Source organism: Lissotriton helveticus, chromosome 1_1 (assembly GCF_964261635.1).
Source record: "Lissotriton helveticus chromosome 1_1, aLisHel1.1, whole genome shotgun sequence".
Classification (NCBI taxonomy): domain Eukaryota; kingdom Metazoa; phylum Chordata; class Amphibia; order Caudata; family Salamandridae; genus Lissotriton; species Lissotriton helveticus.
Genome location: NC_136057.1, coordinates 868375572 through 868400698, shown reverse-complemented (window position 1 = coordinate 868400698; position 25127 = coordinate 868375572).

The following is a 25127-nucleotide window of genomic DNA, read 5'->3' as shown; positions in this document are numbered from 1 at the left end:
ACCACCACCCCTGGGCAAAAGGCCACACCAGCAGCCCCCAAAAAACGACAAAAAACAATAAAATAAGCACAATCCCATCCCATCCATGGCCTCAATGATGTTTAAATTCAAGAAGACACCCCACAGAAAGACTAGGCCCATGCAACACTCACCACCCCTGGGCAAAGGGCCCCACCAGCAGCCCCAAAAAAACAACAAAAACAACAAAAATCAGCACAATCCCAGCCCATCCATGGCCTCAATGGTGTTTAAATTCAACAAAACAGTTGTATCATGCACCCATAACCAACCCTGGTCCTACTGGATACTGTGGTTACCCACAATATAATTTATTTAATGTTCTGAAAAAGTTCAATAATTGTAGTTGCAGCAACTGTAATGCCCCAAACAAACTTACTTGTGAAAGTTGATTTCTAATCCAAAAGTGATCCAAAGAAAGTCAAAAAGGCCTCAAATCCAAATATCCAGCAGCACCCACAAAAAGTAATCCTTCCAGCTCCAGATCCAAATGAAAGTGACCAGGAGATGGACAAAGCACTGGGAGGAGCCTGCTGGACAGGAACAGGAAGTTGGAGACTGTGGGGCACTTCCTTCCCTCCCCCCAAAAAAATGGACTCCTTGCAAAAAAAAGGCCAACATATGTCAACCTGAGGAGTGATTCTGATAAAAATCATCATTTTCTGAAGGTTTATCCTGTTTGCTGGTGGATTTCTTGTGCAGAATTGCAAAATCTCTATTTCGCGAGTGCGAGATTGTTCCTTTCCGCCGCAACTACGTGTTCGCAATTGCGAACTCTCGCGAGGTGTGCTGTGCAAGGTGGCAAGCCGCGATTACGTATTCGCGGGCACCAAACTCCCGCGGGATCACGCAGCAAGATCCAAAATGGCGCGGCACTCGCCAAATATGATCGAGAAAAACAACTCGGCAAACGCTTAATGACGGAAAGTGAACGCCGTGCACCACGCCGCGCGCCGCAAACAAGCAAAAAATCCGCCGCGAGCGGATTCACGGATTTTTGACAAATTCGCGAGAGTTCGCGGATTGCGAATTTGCCGAAAATCCGAAAAATCCGGGAGCGGAGCGGATTTTACGCCCATACTTAGAAATAAGGTTGCAATTGTAATTTTAATTCTTTTAGGAACCTTTAGTCACCTCTACAGCCTGAACCACTGAACAGACTTTCACCAAATTTGTTAGGGAGGTAGATGTGGGTACAAGTAAGTGCCTTCTGCGTATTTGGTGTAAATCAGTTCAGTAGTTTTTGAGAGATGTAAGTTTAACCTTTTAGAAATATCTATTGCCATCGATATTTTGCAAAGGTTTCGTGATGAATCGCGAATGCACACACCAACAGGAATGCTGTGATTGGCTGGATGCAGACTTAATTTTATCTACTGGGAACTGTTCCTGGGGCTGAAAATCTGTGTTGAGGCCCACATCAGGGGTCAGGGTGGAGATACTCCAACCCCATGGTTGGGAAATGGAGGTGTAAGTGACACAAGCTATGTGTTCAAAATAGATCTTTTGAATCATGCGCGATATTCGTGATCACGCAATGAATGCCAGCATGTTCCTCTCATACCCTCACAGGGACATCGTGAATATCAGCATTGTCGCAAATATTGCTGAAAATATAAAAAATATATCAATGAATCATTAATATGCATTAATATAGAGATATTGAGATATTGATAAATGCTTTTATAAGTTACTTATATAGTAAGTTATATACTGTGAAGGTTAGAATTAATTAAATAGTTATAATTGTGTTTTGTTACTGCTTTAATTTGTCTACCTGATGGGAAGGCTGCAGGGTCTGACCTCATCCCGGTCGAATTTGATAAAGTCTTTATCAACCAAATCAAAGATACGTTTAAAACTATGTTAGAACAAATGTTTAATGGCTTGACTCTACTCTTGGTCATTTGCAAAAATCATAGTTTTCCCCAAAAAAGATAAACCTCTCCAGGAAATGGGCTCGTATTGCCCAATAACTTTAATTAACAGAGACTCCAAAATCTATTCTAAAATACTAGCCTCTCGCCTATTGTTAGTGATCAATAGACTAGTTTCTTGATGGCAGCATGGATTTATACCTAAAAAATGCACTACTGACCATATAAGAAGGTTTATCACACTGCATGATGCAACTCGGGTCACAGGAGACCCGATGGTGCTGATTTTGCTTGATGACAAAAAGGCCTGTGATTGCGTCTCCTGGCTTTTCCGGTGGTTCATCATGCAGAGAATGGGGATTGGGCCCGGATTCTTTCAGGTTGTAAAGGCGCTGTACATTAACCCCATGGCCAGTGTCTTGATAAACAGTGTACAGACAGAGAAATGTTCAATAACACAGGGACCCGCCAAGGGTGCCCCTGCTCTCCCTTGCTTTTTGCAAAGTATATTGACCCGCTCATCAGGAAGCTAGAAATTAACCCAAGTATCCCTCCAATAGATAGGCATGGATATGATACCAAAATTAGGGCTTATGCCAATGATTTAGTGCTTGTTACCTGATCCTGCAAGGGCTATTGAGGCAATGGAATTAGAGGCTCAAAACTTTGGAGATTGGGTTTAAACTTTGGGGATTTAAAGATGAATTTTGGCCTTAGCCATAAGGAGTTCTTCAAATATTTATCAATTAGAAATTTTTTACAACACAAGGGAGGAGGGACTTCTGGATTTTTCAAGTGTGAGCAGAAAAAATAAGAGATAAAATAGATTCAACAATTACGAGTATTGTTTGTCTGGTAGATAAAATGTTTACAGACATAAGGTAAACAGTGAGGGTAACTGTGGAGTGAGATGTGCAGACATGCTGTTGATAAGTTTAATCTTGCTTCATATGTCACTTATTTTTGCACATTTATTTTTGCAAATATATGTTGTAAAGTACAGTTTCTACTATGCCACATAATGGTACAAATTGTCTCATATATTTAAGTGAAATCAAAAAGGACTCATTAATCGTCAGTGGGTGGCAAACATGTGAACACTTGTATAAATGAATTACTGTAAGATACACCGATCCCTGGAGAGCAATGTTCTTCTTTTCTTTTTTGAAAAAAAAATACATATATATATTCACTGAAAAAACCATAGGTTTCAGGGGTGTTATAGTTAGCTGGACATTTCACTCATACAAAACCATTGAAATTCCCCCGTTATAGTTAGCTGTACTAACTGTAACTCTCGCGCCCGCAATCCACTGGTGATGATGTCACATATTACATCATTCCTGACATGGTCAGTGACATCACTGATGACATCACTGATGACATCACTGTTGACATCATCCAGTCAATGTGGTTTGGTTTGTTATTTAAATGTGTATTATATATATAGCAATCTGCATTTAACAATCAGTGGATATATACTTATCCTTGAGGGAGGATTTAGTAGCAGTGTGATTGACTGTTTACTTGACTCACTTGAAGTGTCTCAATAAATATATTGTGTTGTGACTAAACTGTGTGAATATCTGTATTACTTTGGCCGTTGTTGTGTAAAGTGCTGCACCAGTTAGTTACTAGCTATATGAAAGTCTATATTAGTTATTGATGAGTTAACTGACTATTTGTATGGGAGAGTGAATGTGTGTGTGGTTCGGTGGGGGATCTGTGACTGCCCAAAGATATGTGAAGATTTAATTCAGTAGATATATGACGTTAAGACTATGTGTTAAAATAGTTGTTTAGGGTGAGTGAATATCTTTATGGGTGTGGTGATGAGCAAATATATTTCTCAATGGTACATGTCCAACAAAGTAGAAGAAAGAAAAGGCAGTGTATGTGACAGTTGTTGTATATAAATAAGTATACATAAGTCTCATTGATTGCATAGGTGATGGTATAGCTAACTGTTTACTTGTAAGAGTGATTTCATAACACACTAAGTATGAGTTACTATCTATATGAATAAATGAAGCGCTATTTGTATAAGTGTGTAGCTGAGTAAATGTAAATATGATACATTGTTTGCAAAAGTGAGTAGGATGACTGCATAACTGAATAGGATGTTTGCTGGTGTGTAATGTCAATATAGGTGTATAAGTATATTTGATAGTGTTTGTTTGATCATTGACAACATGTATGAGTGAATCTATAGGTAATTGATTAGATGTGCGTGTAGATCTAGGAATCACTGAGTGGGTTTCTAGATACTTGTATTGCTGTGTCAAGGGATTTAAATATGGTACTCTGTATTTTACAGTGAGTGATGAAAGGTTATACTAGTGTATGATGAGGTGTATCTGATTGTCACGTGGATGATGTCATCAGTGATGTCATCAGTGATGTCTTTGAGATGTCATCAGTGATGGCATCAGTGTTGTCACTGACATGTCATGAATGATGTAATATGTGACATCATCACCAGTGGATTGCGTGTGCGAGAGTTACAGTTAGTACAATTAACTATAACGAAGGAATTTCAATGGTTTTGTATGAGTAAAATGTCCAGCTAACTATAACACCCCTGAAACCTATATTTTTTCAGTGAATTTCTAAAAAAATTTTAAATGCTAAATCCTAACTATAACCTGCCTGAAACCTATGGTTTTTTCAGTGAATTTCAAAGGTTTTTTAAATGTTAATTCCTAATTATAATGTTCATTAATCATATCTCTCTTTTTTCTATCTTTTTTAATTATCATCCCGTTCTCATCGTAGTAAAAACTGTAAATATTACCACTCTTTAATTTATTCCTTCCTCCAAGAAAATCGCTACAAACCAGAACTACAACTAACGTTAATTATATACAAACTAGGCGTTCTCGTAGAAAAAAAAAAACACCACTTCCCATACTTTCAACAACAAATCAAATCTACAATGCTACCTAAAAAAACAGGCGATAGTTCCATGTACCACTAACAAATTAATATCAACGTTTCACTAGTGTAAGTACGTCAACTATGTACTTTGTGAATTACATCCTACTCACACCAATATCTAAAGACAAATATGTAATAGAGGTACTAATTATGCACTTCCATCACCCAACAAAATCACAACACCTAGCGCCACCACCACTGAAACCACCCCTCCTAACCCCTCCCCCTCTACTACCTCACAGACAGCGCAAAACAGGACAAAGGACCTTCCCAAAATAATATATCCCCTCAACAGAACACTAGCTCAATTTTCAGAGCTCAACTATGTTTGAGGCAAGGCTCTCACACATCAACAATAATGTACACAATGCTAACACTACCAGTGATATGCTATACACAACTCACTATACAAACCAGAAACGTTTCCGTGTGTAGATATACTATTGATATGTGTAGTGTAATGCACAGTGGGCGTAACCATATTATCTCAGACTCTGGGGAATATTTCGGTCATATAGCTGTGTTGTCTCCCCCCCCCTCTTGAAGCAGAAGCAGAGTGGGCTGGTTCAACGTATGCACCTCCAGCGTGAGCGAATAAACAATTAGCCTACGCCTTGGGCGTGGTTCACTTCTGCAAAGAGAAAAGACTCTGCCACAGCGAAGGTCCTCACTCTGCCACGTGGCTGCCTCCATGCCCATGTGCCTCCTCGATACAGGCCCATTGCAAACTCAGCGCCACAGCACCACAGACTTATGTCTGTATCGACTACTGCCTTCGATCTACACTGCAGACAGCAGGGTTCACAACTTAAATTCAGCTTTGGATCTACACTACATACAACATTGAAGTTAGCCTTGATTTATGTAAGGCAGAGACAATTGTACTATATGTCCTCAGACTTTGTTAAAATAAGTGACGATATCTGTGCTGACTACCGCCTTCGATCTACAGTGCGGTAGGTAGAGTTTACAACTTGATACCATTTTCGCATCAGCACTACAGACAACATTAAATTCAGTCTCGATTTATTTAAGGCAGACACAATTGTACCCAGTCCTCAGATTTTGTTAAAAGATGTGACAAAAAACCTTCCTCAATGTCTGTACTGACTACTGCCTTTGATCTACACTGCGGTCAGTAGAGTTTACAACTTGATACCAGTTTCGCATCAGCACTACAGACAACATTGAATTCAGTCTTGATTTATTTAAGGCAGAGACAATTGTACTCAGTCCTCAGATTTTGTTAAAGTAAGAGACAAAAAGCATTCCTCGATGTTTGTATCGACCACTGCCTTTGATCCACACTGCAAGCAGCAGGGTTCACAACTTGAATTCAGCTTTGCATCATCACTACGGACAGTAGGGAATTCAGCCTTGATTTATTTAGTGCAGGGACAATTGTACTGTATGTGTTCAGATTTTGTTAAAATAAGTCATTCGTCGATATCTGTGCTGACTACTGCCTTCGATCTACAGTGCGGACAGCAGGGTTCACAACTTGAATTCAGCTTTGGATGTACACTATGGACTGCATTGAATTTAGCCTTGATTTATTTAAGGCAGAGACAATTGTACTCTATGTCCTCAGATTTTGTTAAAGGATGCGACAAAAAACATTTCTCAATGTCTGTGCTGACTACTGCCTTTGATCTACATTGTGAGGGCTCACGATTAAGGTGGAATGGCGATTGCACATGACGCATTCCAGTCGCGACCCACCCTAACCACGAATCATCACAGAATGTGCACATGCTGAGTTCTTCAGGTACCACTAACTCACTGCACCACAAGTCATCTCCCCGTGGCCTTATTAAGGCAGAATTCACTTAGCAAAAAACATTGCTCCCAGTGCGGCCTGCCCGGACCACGCATCATCGCAGGTTACGTACACGCTAAGTGCCAAAGGTACTACTAACTCAGTGCATCATAATTCATCGCCACGTGGCCGTATTCATGCAGAATTCAACAGACAAAAGACATTGGTCTGAAAGTGGCCCCCCTTGGACCATGCATTATCGCAGGGTACATACAAGCTCAGCGCCAGAGATACTACTAACTCAGTGCACCATAAATCATCGCAAAGAAGAGTGAACAGTTTTATGTCAGCAATGAGGCATTCTAGCACTTTTAAATGGAACGCATGCAGAATTCAATAGACAAAAGACATTACTCCAATTACTGTGCCTCGACCATGCATCATCGCAGGGTACATACACGCTAAGCGCCAAAGGTACTACTAACTCAGTGCACTAAAAATCATTGCCACGTGGCCTTATTAAGGCAGAATTCAGAAGACAAAAAAACATTACTATCAGTACGGCCTGCCCGGAGCACGCATCATCGCAGGCTCCACAGAACCTTGTTGTTTCCGGTGCCACTAACTCAGTGTGCCACTTATCATCACTGGCTGCACACATGCTAAATTACCAATACTGTGCAGCTCTACTCAACCCCACATGGCTGTGGGCTCTTGCTAACCTCTGCCTCCTGCCTACACTGCTGTCATCAGAGCTCACAATTAAATAGTCTGTTGATTCGTTATGTGCAGAGTACAATACCAAACTAAGTATAATACCTATCAAACCTATACAATATCCCTTTAGTATGCTTCCTTCAAAAACTTATTTTATATCACTTATAGATTTAGTTGAATAATAAAATTCATGCAGCAAGTGCAAAGGCACATTTAATGACAGCCTACACTGCGTACAGCACAGGTCACAATTTGAACTATAATGTCTCTGAAACATACATATTTCGACAATGTTTTCCATACATTTTTCATCTGTTATTTCAATCGTGATTACACCTGATGCAGTCCAGCCTAAGATCCACACTGTGCACAGCAGGGTTTACAACTTGAATTCAGCTTCGCATCTACACTACAGACAGTAGGGAATTCAGCCTTGATTTACTTAATGCAGGGACAATTATACTGTATGTATTCAGATTTTGTAAAAATAATTGAAAAAACAGCATTCTTTTATAACTATGCTTATTACTGCCTTCCATGTACACTGCGGACAGTGGGGTTCACAACTTGAATTCAGCTTTGGATCTATACTACAGACAGCATTGAATTCAGCCTCGATTTATTTAAGGCAGAGACAAAAAATACTCCTGTGGCACTGCTAGTATGCGCAAGCACCTTCAATCCCTGCATTCTGTGAACTATGCTCACAAAGAATGTAGAAGACTGTGCCAAAATGTACCTCCACCACCGGCAATAACAAGTACATCTGGGGAATCACCTTCAACATCGCCACCAGACATAGGTACCCATTTTGAGAAAGTTAGAATGCAGTGCGTGAAGTGCAATTGTTTAATTTGTTATGGGGAGCAATCAGTAGACCTAGTTTGCAGAGCAATTGATAACCATCGATGGTAGTTTTTTCCCCTCAAAGTTCATGCAGTCCAGTATGCAACAGTCAATGCTTTGAGTGCAGCCCTTTCAGACCACTTATAATAGCAGGATGAGCACACGCTAAACACCAGACGTACCACTAACTCAGTACACAATAAATAATTGCCACGTGGTCTTATTAAGTAGTCAAAAGACATTCTTACCAGTGTGGTCTGCCTGAAACACGCATCATCTCAGGCTCAACACCAAATTCGCCCCTACCTCAGTGCACCACAACTCATGAACCCTTTACGATAGAATCTTCTGTGTATTATTTCACATATAGTGCTCCTACCTTTGTACAGCAGAAGTCATAAACCGTTTACGATTGAATATCTGTGTAAGATATCATGATTACTATTCTACCTGTTACCAACAGCAACGTAATAAAATGGAGTAGAGCACACGTACCCACTTCAACTATCTATCTGTGTCTGTGTATTTATTATGTTTGTAAAATGCTGCTCCTGCGCCCCCACCACATTATATTGTGCTGGTAATAGCGTATGCAACCATCTTACTTATGCCAGTAAAAAAAACTTCGATTATATAACTTTCTCTCTCTCATTCTATAAATACGAACGTACAAACTGGACCATTACAATACTGCAAACAAAGTGTATAGTAAATTCATAAGTGTGTGCTATTGCTCGATTTTTTTTTAGCATATTTATATAGCGCAAACTTGACCCAAAACTATATCAGCAATTTACATGAGCACCGTATTTACAGTACATTTTCAGGCACACGTAGATTACTTCATTTCTCTACAATAACAGCATGTGGATGCGACTCCGAGCCTCGAACACTGATTTCCAGCACCAAGTTCGACAGTATACCCGAATGACCACATACGTATAAATATTAGCTGCCCTTCATGTGCCAAAAACTGCAGCCTAAAACTTTCACAGCCCTATATTACTAGAGCTACAACACTCCAGTTAATGTACAACAAACATTCATATTCGCAGAAATCCGTCATGTCCACCATCTTTTATGTGTGCACCTATGGATGAATGTAGGATTAGTGGTTCCTTGTGCCTTCCATGTTGGCCATGTTGTGTTACTTTACAGACATAATGACACATTTACGAGTAAGACACAGGTGACGGCAGTACTACAACACAGACACCCAAATCAGTTGATTTCTCATATAGCTCGCAATGGAACTGAAGAACCGGGTCTTAGAACCCAGCGGCACCAGGGACACGCCCAAAGTCTTTGGGTTCTCCTGTCTTGGCAAACAGAGACACAGAATACTTCTAGGTGGCGTCAGAGATCAAATTTATTAGCTGCAGCTAGTAACAGTAATCTCAGCAACACAACACGGTGTACAACTCAAGAAACTGTTCAATTTTCATAGAGCAAGACATCGCTTTTCATACACAATATTCTCATTATAAATGTACACCCATTGCGCAACATTCTGACCAATAGGACACATTTTCTAACTGAGTATCACATTAACAAAAACCCAATTTACAGTAACCCAACCCAAAAGTTAATTATTAGGAATGTCCCAAATAAAATTTCCACAAGCCGGACAAACCCATAATTGAAAGCACTACCCATGTAATGAAAAGTCATAAGGAAAGAAACAATTCAGATGCTGATTAGGATAAGATATGTGCAAGGAAACTAAAAGTTAATGAGGTCCTGAACATTGATTGGTAATCTCAGACAACGATCAGCCAGAGAAATTGGCTTTGTGAAGGGTCAGTTTCAGGTGAAGAGGTCAGCGTCCTGCAGTTCACTCACAAGTCAGAAAAGGGCCTGCATACATGAACAATTAGGCCCATGCAACTTTGTTCGTTCGGTTACCTCCATGGCCTACGTGAGGGCAACACAAAATGGCGTTATGAACAACGCAAACAAAATGGAGTCCGGTCCCGATAACCACGTAACCTCAGACCCTCCTTTTGCCATTACGTAGGCAATGACCTAAACTCACGTCAATCTGAATCCAGGTCTATATCTATTCTCATCAGGTCATCAAGGTGTTGCTGTAACATCATCTTATTATCCTTCGCTTCTCTCGGGACTGGTCTTCTCACACAGATTGTAGCACAAAGACTACAAATGTCGGGACCACACTGGATGCATAAGCAACACGAGAAAAGGATCGCTAAAGCCATACCAAGGAACATCAGAATCTTCCATCCCCATTTGGACAGCAGTTCCCAAAACCATTCTATCAATGACCAGTTCCCTTCGTCTACATGTATAGACTCAGCGGACTTATGTAACCTCAAGATGGCTTGGTACACTGTCGGGGCGTTATCTGGTATGAAAACGCAGCAACTAGACCCGATCAATTTACATACTCCACCTCTATCTGCAAGTATAATGTCTAAAGCAAAGCGGTTCCGTAATGTCATAAGGCGATCCGCATGAAGCTCGGCTGTAATATTGCTATGGGGCACCTGCAGTCTCATTTATAGTGGCCTCGACCACTCTCGTAAGCTGACGAATAGTCCTACCATTAGCCATAGGACCCCAAAAGGGCAGGAAACCCTTAAAGAAGTCTCCAACTTCTTGTGCGATAGTATCTTTCGCATCAATAACACCTCTACCATATCTTGTCGTATGGTAATTGAAAGCAGCTGTGTATGTAGGGGGAAGCAAAAATGCCACATAACATGTGCCTGAAAAATCAGAAGGCAACCATGTATATGCTCTATCATAACAAACAAAATACGTGCCTTTGGCTGGCACGAACGGTGGAGATTTCTGGGACATATAGACATAGGTGTGAACACACACACTCACACCCAGTCAAAAGATCTGGGTTTAATCCATCACCGTTCTTTAGCCCACTCTGCCACCCCAGTTCAGACATGGCTATATGCAAATCAGTCTGACCCTGTGCCTCATGGGAACAGTCCAGCCCGAACTGCCAAGCCATGTCTTCCCTGGACCGGAAACAAGCTTCCGAGGACCGGTTTCTGGCATTCCAGCCGTCTTCAGCCCGGCTTGCTTGAATCCAGTGGCAAAGTGAGCAAGGGACTCACGTCTGAGCATACCCTGCCACACTTATGGCAGCCAAAAGCGGTACAAAAGGGGGTGGTGATGGACGGAGCATCTGAATCAATCAAACACTCACACGCAGTCAAAAGATCTGGGTTTAATCCATCACCGTTCTTTAGCCCACTCTGCCACCCCAGTTCAGACATGGCTATATGCAAATCAGTCTGACCCTGTGCCTCATGGGAACAGTCCAGCCCGAACTGCCAAGCCATGTCTTCCCTGGACCGGAAACAAGCTTCCGAGGACCGGTTTCTGGCATTCCAGCCATCTTCAACCCTGCTTGCTTGAATCCAGTGGCAAAGTGAGCAAGGGACTCACGTCTGAGCATACCCTGCCACACTTATGGCGGCCAAAAGCGGTACAAAAGGGGGTGGTGATGGACGGAGCATCTGAATCAATCAAATACTCACACCCAGTCAAAAGATCTGGGTATAATCCATCACCGTTCTTTAGACCACTCTGCCACCCCAGTTCAGACATGGCTATATGCAAATCAGTCTGACCCTGTGCCTCATAGGAACAGTCCAGCCCGAACTGCCAAGCCATGTCTTCCCTGGACCGGAAACAAGCTTCCGAGGACTGGTTTCTGGCATTTCAGCCGTCTTCAGCCTGGCTTGCTTGAATCTAGTGGCAAAGTGAGCAAGGGACTCACGTCTGAGCATACCCTGCCACATTTATGGAGGCCAAAAGCGGTACAAAAGGGGGTGGTGATGGATGGAGCATCTGAATCAATCAAACACTCACACCCAGTCAAAAGATCTGGGTTTAATCCTCCACCGTTCTTTAGCCCACTCTGCCACCCCAGTTCAGACATGGCTAAATGCAAATCAGTCTGACCCTGTGCCTCTTGGGAACAGTCCAGCCCGAACTGCCAAGCCATGTCTTCCCTGGACCGGAAACCAGCTTCCGAGGACCGGTTTCAGGCATTCCAGCCGTCTTCAGCCCGGCTTGCTTGAATTCAGTGGCAAAGTGAGCAAGGGACTCACGTCTGAGCATACCCTGCCACACATATGGCGGCCAAAAGCGGAACAAAAGGGGGTGGTGATGGACGGAGCATCTGAATCAATCAAACACTCACACCCAGTCAAAAGATCTGGGTTTAATCCATCACCGTTCTTTAGCCCACTCTGCCACCCCAGTTCAGACATGGCTATATGCAAATCAGTCTGACCCTGTGCCTCATGGGAACAGTCCAGTCCGAACTGCCAAGCCATATCTTCCCTGGACCGGAAACAAGCTTCCGAGGACCGGTTTCTGGCATTCCAGCCGTCTTCAGCCCGGCTTGCTTGAATCCAGTGGCAAAGTGAGCAAGGGACTCACGTCTGAGCATACCCTGCCACACTTATGGCGGACAAAAGCGGTACAAAAGGGAGTGGTGATGGACGGAGCATCTGAATCAATCAAACACTCACACCCAGTCAAAAGATCTGGGTTTAATCCATCACCGTTCTTTAGCCCACTCTTCCACCCCAGTTCAGACATGGCTATATGCAAATCAGTCTGACCCTGTGCCTCATGGGAACAGTCCAGCCCGAACTGCCAAGCAATGTCTTCCCTGGACCGGAAACAAGCTTCCGAGGACCGGTTTCTGGCATTCCAGCCGTCTTCAACCCGGCTTGCTTGAATCCAGTGGCAAAGTGAGCAAGGGACTCACGTCTGAGCATACCCTGCCACACTTATGGCGGCCAAAAGCGGTACAAAAGGGGGTTGGTGATAGACAGAGCATCTGAATCAATCAAACACTCACACCCAGTCAAAAGTTAGATAAACATTGACTGGAGTGCCCATACTGACCCATTAGGCGAAAAAGGCAAAACCAAATATGGCATTCCCTTATCAGTAGTTTGTGGCATAAGACCACACACCCAACAATTCGTGGTATTTACAACTAGCTGATGCTGATGTAACATCTTTGTAAATGAATTGTTCACAAATTCTAATCTTCGTGTCTGTTCATGTTCAGGCAACGTATGAAACTCATGTGGGGAAACAGTAGGAAAAAAGGAGTAGGTTGGGAGGTAGATGCAAGTGTCTGTTGTGATGCATAGAAAATCCAACCCACACAAACCAATGTAATGTTCAAAAGCATAAGAAAACACATTATTAAAAAACATTTGCTACGAACCAATATACACATTTGCACTCTGAAATCAACTCTTTTAACATCCTTGTCGGACTCAAAAGACTCCATCCTCTAACATGCTGCTCACTGCAATTTTCCTTCTTCACTTAAGTGTGCGTCAAGATCGTACTAACGACCCTAAACCACAGACCTTGTGTCAATACGCGGCTCACCCCTTAAGAACTTATACCGTGACCCTGCATCTGAGTCTGGATGGTGACTCGAAAAAGAAAAAAGCAAAAAAGTCTCTTGATCTGACAAGGTGTAATTCACTACATAACATTTTTTAGATTTTTGTCCATTTCAAATGTCCTTTTTCGATCTCAGATTGTAGCGCTCTTTGCCAGGCACAGTCTGATCCTTAAAGAGGAGTTCCGGATTTGGCGTGTCGAGTCTCAGAGACGGAGGCACAGCAGCTTGCAGAACATCATCATCCTCGCGTTCCGACTGAGTCCATGTCAAATGAGCATCACTAAAAGGCACGAATCTAGGGACTTTCTCACAATCTGTGTCAGCTATACCATCCCTCACCCACTGATCATACGGTAAAGGCAAAGGAACTTTTTTCGTATGGGTGGCATGCACCCAGTTCTTTTTACCAGCTACTCTAACAGTGGTTCTAGTAACCAAAAGGACTAAATAAGGACCAGTCCATCTTGGTTCCAAATTCTTGGTACGCTGAAAGTTCTTGACCAGGATGTAGTGACCAGGTTGGATTGTGTGTCCTGGATCTGCAGTAGTTGTCGGCAAACTGTCATAGACCTGTTGGTGGAGAACACGTAATTTAGCAGTCAAGTCATGTAAGTAATCCACCAACATAGGGTACTCAAGGTCACTGTATTTCTTAGGACGAGGCACACCCCAAACATTCGCTGGACAACCAAAAACTATTTCGTATGGGCTAAGTCCCACACGAGAATGCACTGTCGTCCTTGTTGACAAAAGAGCCAACGGCAAGGCATCCGGCCATGTAAGACCAGTGCTCGCTTGAATCTTAGCGAGTTTCAGCTTTAATGTGCCGTTATAGCATTCGACAAGACCTGCTGACTGGGGGTGATTCGCAGCGTGGAACTTCTGCCTTATCCCTAATCCAATACACACTCTCTTCATGACTCGACCCACAAATTCACTCCCATTGTCCGACCATACAATTCTCGGCAAACCAAATCCGGGGAAATACTCTTTGAGCAAAACCTTAGCTGTAGACAAGGCAGTATTATCTTTTAGCGGGTATGCCTCTATCCATCTGGAAAAGGCGCAAACAACCACAAGGACATACTTCAGATTATTGCATCTCTCCATGTGAATGTAATCTAGCTGTATCACGTCAAACGGATACGTCGGAGGAGCAAAATGACCAGCTGGAGTTGGAGTTCCCTTGCCAGGATTATACTTCAGACAAATCATACAATGCTTCACAACATTCTCAGCACATTTCGGAATTTCAGCATTCTGCCATACTGGAGCCAACAACTTGCATATTCCCTTCGAACTAATGTGAGCCATTCCATGAGCCATAGTAACCACTGGGAGAACATACGCATCTGGCAACAACCATCGCTGGTGTTCTGACAACTCAACCCAACAACCTGTCGAATCCAACATACCCATACTCTCTCTCCACGTACTCACTTCTTTCTCTGTAGCTTCAGCCTGAATCATCGTCACACTTTCTATTGTGTCTTCACACATTCCACTTTTCACAACCCATCTTGCAGGACCTGCCACATACATACGGCTCATCATGTCTCTCGCCGTTTCCTTCGCAACTTCATCCGCAAACGCATTCCCTCGACCTACATTGTCCACAACTTTCTTATGCGCACTACACTTCACAATTGCAATCTGCTTTGGGAGAGCAAGGGATTCCAAAAGTTCATTCACTAACTGCCCATGCTGAATTTTTGTGCCATGGGAAGTAAGGAATCCTCTTTCTCTCCACAAACGTCCAAAACTATGGGCAACACCAAACGCATACTGGCTATCAGTATAAACATTCACTCGCTTTCCTTCTGACAATACACACGCTCGTGTCAATGCAATCAACTCTGCTGCTTGCGCAGAATTCTGTGCTATGCGTGCTGTCTCAACAACTGTATGTAAAGTTGTCACGTCATATGCTGCAGTCGTTTCACCATTCGGAAGCTTAAAACACGAACCATCTACCCATAGGGTACCATCAACATCTGAAAGGGGAGTATCCTTCAAATGAATTCTAGCCTTCGTTTCTTCCTATGTACGAAGAAAACAATCATGCTGTTCTTGAGCATCCGTCTCTACAGAAATCGGCAACAACGTAGCTGGATTCAATACATTACATCTTTTAATGTGAACATGGCTAGCCAAAAGAGTCAACTCATACCCTGACAGACGTGCACTAGTAAGGTGCTGAGTCTTGGTCCTGTTCAAAAAGGTATCCACTGCATGTGGGACTATCACAATCAACGTATTATCCAATACCAAACCAGCAGACTGTCGGATAGAAACAGCCGCTGCCACTGTAGCTCTCAAACAACTCGGCAACGCTTTAGCTACCGGATCTAACGTCGCTGAAAAATACGCACATGGGCGTTGCTTGTCTCCAAACTGTTGAGTCAACACTGACAATGCACAACCTTCTCTCTCGTGAACATACAACGTGAAAGGTTTACTGTAGTCCGGAGTACCCAATAACAGAGCCAAACACAATGCATCACGTAATTCAGAAAAACCTTTCTGACACTCATCAGACCAAGGGAGAGGATGCGGAGTATCTTTAAGAGTCAGCGCCAACAGAGGTTTCACTAACAGGGTAAAATTAGGGATCCATTATCTACAATACGAGGTGATACCTAAGAAAGCGTGCACTTCTCTCTGTGTGGATGGTACACCCATTTGCGCAATCGTTTGAATTCGTTCTGGGGTCAACCTTCTTCCCTCCTTCAACTAGAGATGACCTAAGTAGGTTACTTCTTGGCGACAATATTGCAACTTTGAAGGTGACACGTTATGATGAAGGTCAGACAAATACCGCAACAGAGAAAGAGTAGCCTCTTTACAAATCTTTTCGTCATCAGCAGTAATCAACAAATCATCAACGTACTGGATAAGAGTAGCACCAGTAGGCAACACAAAGCTATCAAGCTGAGTTTTCAACGCCTGACTATAGATGGAGGGACTTTCACAATAACCTTGGGGAGCTCTCTTAAAGCGGAAGCTTTGACCTCCTAAAGAGAAGCCGAAAATATCTCTACTCTCCTCAGCAATCGGAATGCTAAAGAAAGCATTCTTCAAGTCGATAAAAAAAAACCAAGCTGCCGAAGCAGGAATCGGAGTCAACAAATCAGTGATATCAGGGACATCAGGAAACTCTGTCACCACAATCTTGTTGACCTCTCGAAGGTCAATCACAAACCGGTACACAGGTGGCTGAGAAGCATCAGTACGCTTAAGGACAGGCAAAACAGGACTGTTACACACATTACCTCTCGTTTCCTCAACTACACCCTTCTCAACCAGATCATAGACAATCGCTAGAAGAGCTCTCTCGCCATCGCTAGAGATTTTATATTGGGGAATACGAGGTAGCCTAGCATTCGATTTGAGGGTGACAACATAAGGTGGAATCTGAAAAAGACCAACATCATTAGGACCTGTAGCCCAAAGTGTATCAGGAAGAGAACGCAATTCCAGTGGAAGACAATCTTTAGACACGTACATCGGAGAAATCACTTTCTTACCTAGGGTAAGATGTACTCCCGAAGGAGAACAATGTAATGTCGCATACAATCTTTTCAGCAAGTCCAAACCCAACAGATTCTCATTACAACCAGTCGTCAAAATAAGAGGAGCTTCCAATTTACAAGGGCTAATAGAAAGGGGCAAAGGACTCGAAACCGGGTTGCTAACTGGGGTGCCAGAAAATCCTACTGAAACATTCGTCAAGCCAGACAAAGGTGCGCCCGGAAGTTTAGAGTGCATAATAGAACTCTTTGTCGCACCAGTATCCAAAAGAAAAAGGTTTTGTCATACCTGATGTAATCACTTCAACATAAGGTCCACTCTGGTCGACTGGAACTGACACTACTCCCTCACTTTGCCCATGGCTGTCCTAACTATCATTATAACCAGCACTCTCACTCTCGACATAATAATCATCAACATAGTACTGTGCAAACTGACCACTCGGAACATTCTGTCTGTCAAAATAATTCGCAGAGTTCTGAATGGAAGAGGAACGCTCATTCTGGAGTAACACACCACGTCCCCTACCCCTAGGAGCTTGCTGGAAACCATCACAACCTCTCTGACCAGATACGCCATTCGCACGCTGTAACAAAGCCGGGCAACTAATCTTAAAATGACCTTCCTTTCTGCAATAAGCACACTGATTAGGACCAGGAAAGAATCGCAGGGCATAAGGCTCAGGTTTCTGTAACAATCTCTGAAACTGTGGAGGTTGCTGAAACTGAGGCTGATTCTGACGAGGCGGATAAGCTTGCTGCAAAAGAACCTTCGTCTTTAAATCTTTAGTTTTCTTCTCTGCTTTATCCTTTTCATCTTTATCCCTATTCTCATAATATTGTGCAGTAGCCAATATCTGGGCCGACGAAGAAACAGCCCATGAACTCTCAGAGTCCTTTAACTTATTAGAAAGTTCGGGAAGCAAATTAAAGACAAATTTGTCCACGAACAACCTTTGACCACCTTCCGTACTCATGTCCAGACCACTATGATCGATAAACGTTTCTTCAAACCTAGTGAAGAAATCAGACAGACTCTCGTCTTTCTTTTGTTTGCATGCTGCCAACTTGTCCCAATTCACTCGTAAAAAAAAGCAGGCATCATAGTTTTCATTAGATTAATAATCCTACCTGGTAATTCTGCAACTAAAGGTTCAGGTTTAGCACCTCCTACCTGCCGACCATCTGCAGCAACAATATTAGCCCACGTATCTCCTAACTCTGCCGCATGATTCACATGACGAATCTTTGCCCACAAAGGTTGAGGAACTACATTACCCATTAACATATCTATGTCAGCTAAATTCATAATACACGCTTCAACTGTCTGGGACAACTCCTTGTAATAACCAGCAGGATTCTTATGAGGGTCAGGTAAGGTCTGCTTAAGAGCTAAGACCTCTGCTCTTTTCCATGGAACATGTACCCATACTCGCTGAAAATGGGCTTCTGCAGCCTGAATACCCAAATTAACATTAGCAGCAACTGCCTCTCTCCATGTTATGTTATGTTATGTTATGTTATATAGTTTCTTGTAACACGCACTGCTAGTCAAGACTGTCCTGGAGCGGCAGAGGATTCGGATGTCGGCTAGTATAAAAGCAGGTGGTCTACACGGGTTGCCTAAATAGGTAGGTTTTTAGGTGTTTTTTGAAGTATGGGAGGTTTGTCGTGTGTCTGAGAAGGTCGGGGAGATTGTTCCACAACTGAGCGGCTCTGACCACCAAGGAGTTTCCCCCTCGCCGAACTCTCTTGAATCTGGGGGTAACCAAATGTCTCAGGGTGGCAGAACGCAGTTGACGCGGAGGATGGTAGAAAGCAAATCTGTCCCTTAAATAGGGCGGACATGGGCCATGTAAGGCTTTAAAGGCCAGTGTCAGGATCTTAAAAGGTACTCTCATAGTTACTGGGAGCCAGTGTAACTCTGAGAGCTGCTTGCGTACACTGAGACTCCTGGGGATGTTGAACAGGATCCTTACTGTCGCGTTCTGGACCACTTGCAATTTGTGAAGCAAAAAGTCAGGAGTGCCTATATAAAGGGCGTTGGCGTAATCCAGACGCGAAAGGATAAGTGCTCTGGCTACTGTTTCTTTTGCATCTTGGGGGAGAAGGGGAAAGAACTTCCGGAGGGTGGTTAGGGTCCCATAGCAGGTTCCTGCCAGTCGCGTGATTTGATCTCGGAAACATAAGTCGGCTCCGAACCAGATCCCTAAATTCTTTGTGACCCCACTATTCCCAGTAGGGCAAGGCAGTCCGCCGGGCCAAATTGATTCTTTGAATCCATACAGGGGGAACTTCTCTCATAGGATACTGCTTCACTTTCCTCCTAACAGAAGGATCAGGTTTGTACAATGGCTGAGACGGGAGTCTATTTCTGAAGGCAAGTATTGTCTCTACAGCATCAGTAACATCAGATTCCACTATCGTCCCTTTAGCAAATTCTGACTGAACATCAAGCACTTCTTGCGGAATCGGACCCAACGCATTATCTTCCCATTCCTGCCGCAGAAAAGCACACATCACATCAAAAACATACCTTTGCTTAGGCGGCTCCCACTGAAAGAAAACATCCATAACTGCTGGCAAATTATACCTGGAAGCATTTAAAATCCATCTACGAGCCAACAAATCCAACACTGCTCGCTCTTCGGAACTAGGAAGCTGACTACGTCTCTGCTTATGTTCCGAAACAGGGGTCATACTCAGTGGCCCAAACAATGGAGACAACAGATTAGCAACAGTTTCTGTCATTTGTTTTCGAGCAGGAGAAGAAGTAGGCGTAAAAACAGGTAAGTTAAAATCTTGAGACAAAGTAGGAACAAGAGCAGTAGGAGTCTGAGATGGAGAAGTAGAAGGCAAAGGAGTTTGAGGCAAAGCTGGTAGCAAAGCTTGCAACCCTAGAGTGGGTTGCGCAGTAGGAGACAAAACCATCTGTGGAGCACCGGGTGGCTGAACAACAGCAGGAGGTTGAACAACAAAGGGTAGAACAACCGGGGGTAATGGAGGCGCAGTAGCACCCTGCACATAAGGGGGTGGCAATCTCAGTAAATGAGACATCAAAGGATCTTTTTCAGGGTCTTCAGTCACTTTTGGAGGAGAAGACGGCAAGGCCGGATAACATTTATCTATGGCCATGCAATGCTGTCTATCTAAAACTTCACACTCTCGATCTTCCTCATCTATCTTAAACTGCCTAGCAGCTTGTAGTACTGACATATTCTTATCTTTCCTATCTCTCTTTGCTTGTTTAATTTCTCGCTGTTTGGCTTCCTTTTGCCAAAGGCGGAAAGAGTCAAACATTGCCGGCCGGGCTTTCTTCTTAAATAGCGCAATTTCCAGATTATCTAAAATATTTAATTAAAAACTACCATGTTGGGGCCATCGTAAAACACCATCTTTTTTAGTATAGCGGACCCACACTTCATTATAAGTAATAGGACCCACTCCGTGTTTTGAATAGAGCTCATAAGTCGGAGTTCAAACCGGAGGTATCGGACACGAATCCTCCAATCGGGAATCCCTGTTGCAACCACAACTAAACCATTTCCCAATTTTGCTAAGACCAGGCATCTTATAGCTCACTAATCTAGCTTTAAACTTCAAGGGGTTATCAACTATCGATACACTTGTAAATATACGAGCCCCTCGGCTTTGATTTTTGCAAAAATCAAATCAAAACCAAGAACCAAAACAAAGTCGTGGGAGCGACCCACTTATGCTTAACCAAAATATCTGTCACGCCACCAGAAGACCGTCTATCGTCTCGCTCTACAAAGGATCAATCAAGGGTCCAAGACAGGGCGACAGTCAGGGCAGCAGTCCTTCGTAGCCGTTGAAAAGCGGGAAGCCTCGCAGAAAAGACCTTTGGTCCACGTCGACATGCAGGGGTCAATGAAGTGGCAGCCTTCCTCCAGAATTTCCTCACGTGGCTCCTCACGATCCTCGGGCTTGGACCGGTACCGCTGAAGTCGCCCCACATTGGGCGCAACTGAAGAACCGGGTCTTAGAACCCAGCGGCGTGAGGGACACGCCCAAAGTCTTCGGGTTCTCCTGTCTTGGCAAACAGAGACACGGAATACTTCTAGGTGGCGTCAGAGATCAAATTTATTAGCTGCAGGTAGTAACAGTTAACTCAGCAACACAACATAGTGTACAACTCAAGAAACTGTTTAATTTTCATAGAGCAAGACATGGCTTTTTATACACAATATTCTCATTATAAATGTACACCCACTGCGCAAAATTCTGACCAATATGACACATTTTCTAACTGAGTATCACATTAACAAAAACCCAATTTACAGTAACCCAACCCAAAAGTTAATTATTAGGAATGTCCCAAATTCAATTTCCACAAGCCGGACAAACCCATAATTGAAAGCACTACCCATGTAATGAAAAGTCGTAAGGAAAGAAACAATTCAGATGCTGATTAGGATAAGATATGTGCAAGGAAACTAAAAGTTAACGAGGTCCTGAACATTGATTGGTAATCTCAGACAACGATCAGCCAGAGAAATTAGCTTCGTGAAGGGTCAGTTTCAGGTGAAGAGGTCAGCGCCCTGCAGTTCACTCACAAGTCAGAAAAGGGCCTGCATACATGAACAATGAGGCCCATGCAACTTTGTTCGTTCGGTTACCTCCACGGCCTACGTGAGGGCAACACAAAATGGCGTTATGAACAGCACAAACAAAATGGAGTCCGGTCCCGATAACCATGGAACCTCAGAACCACGCCCATAGCTCCGGAGTCATCGTTCACAGCCTCGCGCAGCACTACCATACGTCAGTCCAGCCCACTCCGCTTATGCTTCCAGGAAAACACAACAACACTACATGGCCCATATTTCCATTGTAGTGATTTCTTAGTTCCAGGTCTAGTTGTCAGAACGGCACACACACACTCCCTAATGGCTGGTATACACCCACATCACACCCATCCAGCACTTGTAAATGTAGTAGCGCTTATATAGCGCATGTGTCACCCCCGAAGGGGTCTCAAGGCGCTGTACACATACCGCTGTGGAACCCTTCCTGGCTTTTCCCTGTGAAGTGCCCACTCCTGGGCACCCCCAAGGTGAAGCCAGGCATCCTAGCGCTGTTGGGGCCGTTGTGGAGATTAAGCAAGCTATTGCCCAGAGTTGCAGAGTGGGACCCATGATTAGAATAGGCACCGAGGCGAGAATTACCAGGTCCGGGGAAATTGAGCACAAGACCTGCCGAGGCGTGAATTGAACCCTGGTCCAGGCCAGACTTCTGCATCAGGGTCTGTCGGACTAATCATTGAGCGACACTTCTCCACTACCATGTGACCCTACCAATAAAAAAGACGGGGTGCATGTGCTCTACGCCATTTTAGTGTTGCTCCCATCGCAAGCGCTGTGATGGCCCATCCTGGTGGTTCGAACGCCGCATTTAGGCCCAAACTACCAAACAAGGGGCCCACCACCATGTGCATGGCCTCTTTGGTCACTGAGTTAGTGGTACCACAAGGACTGAGCGGTTGAGGAACCTGAGATGAAGATAGGTGCACGAGTATGTCCTTTGCCATAGTGATATAAAGACTCAGCACCAAATGTGAGACTTCTTGGTGGCAGAGCAGGACTGCATGATGTAAAACGTACCCTGTCCGCGAAAAGGTGAGCAGTGAGGCCTGGATGCGCTCCGGAGGGAGTAGATGGGGTGTAGCAGACTGGATACAAAAATGCGATGCAGTGATTTAGACGTACATATGAAAAAATAGGGGTACCCTGAAACAGGTTCCTAAATCAGGGAAAGTATCTGAGTTGTAAATATCATCATTTAGGAACAATGATCTTTGAAGTGGACCTAAGCATAGATACTATACATTAGATACATGTCATCAAATGCATCTGCATCAACCAATTATGTTTTAGTATCTTTTTAATAGAGCTTTTATAAATATAACTCAGCGATTTAGACGTACACAGTCCTATATACCGTATCTTACTGCATTTGTATGTTTTTTTCCTATAGCAGGAAAGTTTTTATAGTCGGTCAAAAGTCCGTCGCTCGTGATGTTCGAAACCACGTGGATCACTGCGCACCACTTGTTTCCTATAACCATATGGAAAACATTACTACTCTACTAATTCTTCATAAATCGAAGCCCATTAAACAAGTTGAAACTGTACAAATAGTTGTATTTTTATTGCGGGAGGGAAGGTGTGTAAAAGGGCAATGGTATTCTACTCCACATAAAGATAGTAACAATTACCAATCATAACATCTTTCTTTTACTATCTTTTAGATATAGAGCTTCAAGGTGCACTATGTCCTGGCATGTGGTGGAAGACACACAGGTGACAGAAAGGTGAGCTGTGAATATTCTTTTCAGTCACTCTCTCACTTCCTCTCTCCTTCGATAAAGAAATGACGCACAATCTTATCTTCCTTTTTATCTAACAGGTTGTGTTTCACAAATTGGCGTTCCCCCCCAACACCTCCGAAACTCAACGTTTGAGGATTCTGCGATGATGCTTGGCCATCGTAACAATGAATAAGAAGGCTGCTTCGATAAGTGGTGGACCCTCTTTGAATGACGCCAATGGCACAAGGTGAGCAAAGAAGCTAGTTTCCGAAGCAACGAGAAGTCACCTGTGGGCGGAGAGACTGGATAGTGTGCAGCAAGTTGACTGCGTACGAATGTACAATTACCTCGGGCAGTGGGAGTGGATAGATTGGGTTCACAAGAAAGGGCACTCACCTCAGGACACTGGGAGTCAATGGGGTGCAACAGTCTGTGTACGCAGTAATGAAAACTTACTGCTATGCAGTGGGAGTGCATGGGTATAGTACTGTGGGAAAAAAGAGGGCACAGACACCTCTTTGCAGTGGAAGTTGATGTAATACAGTATCCTGAGTGTCCAAAGGCATAACACAGAAATTTACGTGTGCAGGTGTATGTACTCTGCTATTACTAACTCTATACTATCTTTCAGATCACTAAACTTGAGGGTGCACTATGAACCGGCATGTGCTTGGACACACACCGGAGGCAAAAAGGTGAGCTACAAAGTTTTTTTCCAGTATCAACACTACCTCTCCTGTTCCATCTATGACTTTCTCTCTCTCACACTTTCAATGTTGTTTTTTCTCTCTTTCTCTCTCTCCCTGTCTCTCACATTGTTTCTCTTTCTCTTTTCAAGTTATGGACGCTGTTGTCCACTCTGCACATAAATAAATCAAGGCTAAATTTAATACAGTCTGCAGTGTAGAACCACAACAGACTTCAAGTTGTGAGCTCTGCTGAAAACAATGTTTCCAAAAGGTAAGCAGAATGGCGTAGATACACCATGCCTCCAATTAAAAGCGCTGCAAATAAACGATATTGTCCTGCAAAATGACGTGATCTCTTACCTAATTCTATCTCATCTCTGAATCATGTTAAATACCAGCTGGACCATACTGTAGATCTGACCCAGCAGGCACTTCCCTACAGACACCTCTTCAGCGTGGGCCTATGAGGGGGGTGGGATGTATCAGGCACACTGCACACGTGCGAATAAGCAATATTGCCAAGTTATGTTAATTTGTGATCTTTGACCTCATTCAGTCACATCTCTGTCTCATTTTAAATACCATCTATACCATAATATAGGCCTAAGCCTACAAGCAGCGCTGCCCTACTGACTCCTGTTGAGGGTGATTCTGTGTAGCGGTAGGGTACACTACCCTGAGTGTGCATGTGAGAAAAAACAATCTTGCCTTTCGTAAAGATGTAATCTCTCACCTCATTCAATCACATCGATCTAATTTTCAAGACTACTTTCATTATTGTTTTGCAGGTTACCTGCGCTCCTACCATTAGAGTCCATCTCACATTTTGTTCATTATACTGTTATGTTAAAGTTATGTTTCTATTTATTTGTTTTTGTTTTAATAAAAGTTAATTAAAAAATACTGAGTGTATACGTCTTCTTTTTCTGACAACATTTCACTAATATTTAGTGTGATAATCATATGCTTAGAGAAGATTTAAAATTAAAAAGTAGATA